Here is a 5292-nt window from a genome sequence, read left to right as displayed (position 1 = left end):
CTAAGTTTTATTGAAATATCCCCTAGCTCGCCACTATACAGGTCTTGACACTGGAGATAATAAAAATCGGTTCTCACTACTCAAAGTATATTGAGAGAAAAACGCCATGAATTGGAGAAATGGCAAAATCAACCATTAAAGTAATTGCTCCTAAATTAAAGTTAGGCGCTATTTATAGAAAATAATCTTCATGCGTGAGCAGCCACCCTTCGAGGTGGATGATTTTGTTCAAAATGAAATGGGACCACTATGGAAGTACCCCCTTTCCAACAAAAAAGAATCATGAAAATCGGTTCACAAATAACGGAGTTATCGCATAACATACATACAAAAAAAAAAGAAAAGAAAAAGAACATACAGTCGAATTGAGAACCTCCTCCTTTTTTCGTCGGTTAAAAATTGAATCTTCGATCTACTGCTGCTATTATTATTATCTCTAATATCGGGCCCATATTGTGCGCAGATTATTTTACCTTTAAGATCTCGTGTACCATATGAATACAATTTATATATTGAGTATAAATATGTATATATTTAGTAGCAGTAGAGCTCCTTGTTTCAGCCGCCAAGCAGTGAGCATTACTGCGTTCCGGTTTTGAAGGGTGCTGGTGAAATTACAGGCACATGGGATTTTTCGATGTTTGTATCAGGGTAACGAGCGTAGTGGCAGTGCTTCGCTGATCTTTGTACGTCTCAGACGTGTCGCTTACCACTAGACGTACGATTTGTTCGGTCAGGCACTTGATATCATAAAAAAATATTCATAAGTAAAGGGAAAAGGAGGAAGAACAAGAGCTTTAAAACTCTTGTCCCTAAGGCTGCTAACAGATTGACTGCATGTTCGCAGTTCATGCGTGAAGTCGTAATCAACTTCATGCAGCAGAGACCTCGACTGCATGAAGTTGATAACGACTTCACACGTTAACTGCATGCAATCGATACTAGCTGCGTGAAGTGTGTTTCGACTGCATGCAGTTAATGCGTGAACTTCTTCACCTTCATGCAGCCGAGCTCGAACTGCATGCAGTCGAAACCGACAAGAAATGAGCAGGCTAATAGTCGTTAGTACGTAGCATGCAAGTCAACAATAGGACCAAGAGAGATGCGGTAGATAAAATGCAAATGGCGACGCATTCAGAGTGGAACGTGTTTGATTTATTCGGGAAGCGATGCCATCGAACCTCGGAACCGGATCGTACCTCCTGTAGTTGAGCTAGAGTTGACAATGACCAGATTAACGTGTTGAAACCTGAAATCTGACGCCAGTTCACGTAACTGAGGTAATAAAACATTGGGATCTAAAGAATATTTTTTTAATGATATCAAGTGACGGACAAACATGTAGTGCGCCTGGAGGTAAGCGACATGTCTATCCATATCAGTCGCAGTACCAAGAGATTTAAATTGGAACCATTTGAGGGGCACTGCCACTGCACCTGTCACCCTAAGACATAAGTTGCCAAGTCTCACGAGCCTGTTTTTTCACCTAGTTACCTACAGAAATAGGTAAGGTGGCAGTACTTCACTATTGACGTTTATTACCAAATGGCGGTGCTTTTTCGCAATAAATGTTTCGTTAAAGGAGTTGTTCCTTTAGTGGTACTAAAGTAAATAGAAAATTTAACCAGACTTTTTTTTGGGTTTTTTGTGAAGAGGTCTCAAAATCTAGAAAGTCCAAATTATTTTCAACCTGCAATTTCCAGAAAATCGTTAGGGATTTTTAATACTATGTAAAGTACAACGGAACGCAATCCTGCGAAACGCATCGGATTTTTAAGTTCTTTTTTGGCTAATGGGCCAGTGGCCAACGCCATAAAACATATTCACAGATCAGAAGTCAATGTCATTCTTGTTGCAAAATGATTCGCTCTGGACCTTTTGGAGGGAAAAGTGTCGTTTTTATTTTGACTTTCAATTATTTTGTGAAATCTAGTTTAAAGTGGAATAGGATAGTGCCTTAATCGAAGATTAAAACCCGAAATTATACGAATCTCAAACTAAAATACCCGTATCGGTCCGTTCTAAGGAATCCCGAGTCAATCCAAGCACGCCGCCGCCTCAAATTGCCTATCCTCTTTGTGGCGGCCATATTTACAGAAACATAATTCAACTTCATGTGCCAAAAAAGAATAATGTACCAAGACTTGGCTGTATGGTATAAAACCTTTGCCTTTTCCTTTATGGAAAGAAGAAAAAAAAAACTTGTTGCAATTTAATTAGCCAATTAGAATTAAGATTTTGGATTCGCTCTGGACCTTTTGAAGGGAAAAGTGTCGTTTTTATTTTGACTTTCAATTATTTTGTGAAATCTAGTTTAAAGTGGAATAGGATAGTGCTATTGTGCCTTAATCGAAGATTAAAACGCGAAATTATACGAATCTCGAACTAAAACACCCGTATCGGCCCGTTTTAAGGAATCCTGAGTCAATCCAAGCACGCCGCCACAAATTGCCTATCCTTTTTGTGGCGGCCATATTTACGGAAACATATTTAAACTCCATGTTTAGGCCAGGTTAAAGCCATCAGCTTTGCCAAAGCCTTAATAAATAATAATAATAAATAATTAAGATTTTGAATATTTTATCGTTTAAATGTTGCTACTTTTTGGACTTTTATCAGCATCACAGTGTTGCCGGTAATTAATTTAATATATTTACCACCTATAGTTTTTTAAACAAATGAATAAAATATGCAGGTCACAATATTTTTTTTTATTATTTTAAGGTCTTTATTTCAAGCTTATATGGTTAAAGTTTTCTGGGAATAAAGTACCAAGCTCCATACTAATTCCGTACAAGTCTTTTAAAAAGGGTACTTATAGCAAAAGGACTTAAAAAGAGCACCTTGTGTTGTACTAGGTGCTTATAAAATTGTAATTGTTTTTTGTAGTCAGAATTATTTACCTGCGAATTAAATTATAAAGCGTTGCGAATAACTAATTAAATAACGTTCATTCTCGGACTAATCTTCACTAAGTACATACCTAATATCCGTGGAAGCTTTTATTATTTAATATTTCACGATATCATACTCGAATATTAAATAATATTGCACGTTAAAAAATCGAATACGTAAATAATAGAAACTGCCACGGAAATTAGATAGTGAATACTAGTCTGAGAACGACCGATAAGGGAATAGTAAATAAATAAATATTAGACAACATCGCATACGTTGTTTTGTTACTAAAGCACTTGTGTTATGGAAACAATGACGGTACCACAAACACCCAGACTCGAGACAATGTAGAAAAGTTAGTTTTTCTACAATGACCCAGCCGGGGATCGAACTCGGGACCTCGAAGATGGCGACACCATGAAAACCGGTGTGCAAGCCACTCCTCCGGATGTCGTCATAGGTAATCTATTCATACTTTTACTATCATTGCAGAAGGTAAACTAAGTGAGATGAATTGTAGAACAAGATAACACCAGTTTCTGTAATCATAATTTAAAACTGATTTCAAAAGTAAATCTCTTGTAAGGAAAAGAATCCGGGTAGTCTTATCAGCAGACCAGATGGTCAATGGGGTAATAAAGCTATTGGATAAAGGGATGGACCCGCCAAAGTAGTTGGAGAAAAGATACAATGGCCAGATGATATGGCTTTAGTGGCTAGAAGAAATTGCAGGGAAAATACTTAAAATTTCACAGAATGGCATATATATACATATGTATGTAAAAGAGGTCTCCACTCTTTTTTTTATATAAAAAGCAAGCGCGCATTTGACCTGCATCTCACCTGGTGCAAAGTGACGATGAGGTCGACGATGAAGCATGCACACCTAAATAATGCCTATTCACTCTCGCCTTGAAAAGTTCCAAGTTATACCGTTCAGAGAAGAAGTCTGCAGGCAGGGAATTCCACTCCATAGCCGTTCGCCATATAAATGTGGAAGCAAAACGCTTCGTGCGAATCCTTGGAATATCTACAACATAGGGGTGGAACCCCAGCCTACACCTGGTCCCCCGATGATGGAAAGGCGGAATCAAATTATGCAATTCCATCGCACACTCTCCGTGATGTATCCTGTAGAATACCGATAAGCAGGCAACTTTACGGCGGTGCTCAAGGTTCTGCAGCTTTGCCTCTACTAATTCCGAGTCACCTATAAGCCTCTTGACACGTTTGTCGATTGAGTCCAAGGTGGCCAGTTGGTAATTAGCAGAGCCATCCCATAAGTGGTAGCAGTACTCCATACCCGACCGGACTTGTGCTTGGTATAGCTGAAGCAACCGTCCCGGTGTGAAGTAATGCCTCGCCTTGGAAAGGATTCCAAACTTCCTGGCTACGTTATTGGCCATGGATTCAATATATCTGCCAAAGTTGAGATTGGGCGACAGGTCCATTTCAAGTAGTTGGAGATGGTCGGCTATCGGTATGGATATATCACGAAAAGTCGGAGTCAGATGAAAGGGTCTCCGTTTTTTAATAATTCACAGAGAATTTCGTAGAATTTAAATGCATCAATTTAATTGAATAATTATTCTACTCATTGAAGAAAAGGCAAAAAATTACGGGCAAAACGAGTTCGTCAATTGTGCAAGCGATAATTTTAACATTTTATGTAATACTTTTAATCTGGATCTTTTCAATTCGAGTGTGATTTCGGGAATGACAGCACTGAGTGACCACTTCTTTGACTCATAGTGGGACTTACAACTTCTGTGGTTTTTCTTCTTTTAAACGTTTTATTAAATAATAAGTTAGGTAAGTTGTGCACCCAGATTCCTTGTAATATTTTTATTTGTGAGGATCTTTAACTGGCTCTCAGTCGTTACTATTATTATTTTGATTTAGTTTTAAGCTGTTGATCTTCCTTTAAATAAATAAATAAACACAAACTAGAAATTCTTTAATTAATTATAATGAGACATGAATACGACTGTGTGTGATGTTAATTATTTATATTGATTATTTTATTTTAATGGGTTTTCTTTTTAAGTTATGCTTATTATAGATTCTGATTTTGTGACATAAAATCAGGACGTTTGCTATCTTTGCGACAGATGCCAGAGAGTTCGGCAGAGTTATGTTGTTAACACTATCAACGCACGTGCGTCAGTGACGCAGGACTGTTTTTGCGACCAGTTTGAGTTACACAGAACAGTGACATCCAGTAGGATTAAAGACCGTTTAGAATGATTGGCTAAAACTTACGGATAGTATTTACTTTATTGACGTGACGTTTTTACTACCACGTAATTTGTTATTATTATTGATACAAAGATTAAATAAACACAAAGAAGAATTCCTTCGATCCGAATGGACTCGAACCAAAGTCTGTTGCCT

Source organism: Hyposmocoma kahamanoa, unplaced genomic scaffold (assembly GCF_003589595.1).
Source record: "Hyposmocoma kahamanoa isolate Upper Pololo Valley unplaced genomic scaffold, ASM358959v1 80, whole genome shotgun sequence".
In the NCBI taxonomy this organism is placed as follows: Eukaryota; Metazoa; Arthropoda; class Insecta; order Lepidoptera; family Cosmopterigidae; genus Hyposmocoma; species Hyposmocoma kahamanoa.
Note: the sequence above shows the minus strand (reverse complement) of the source record.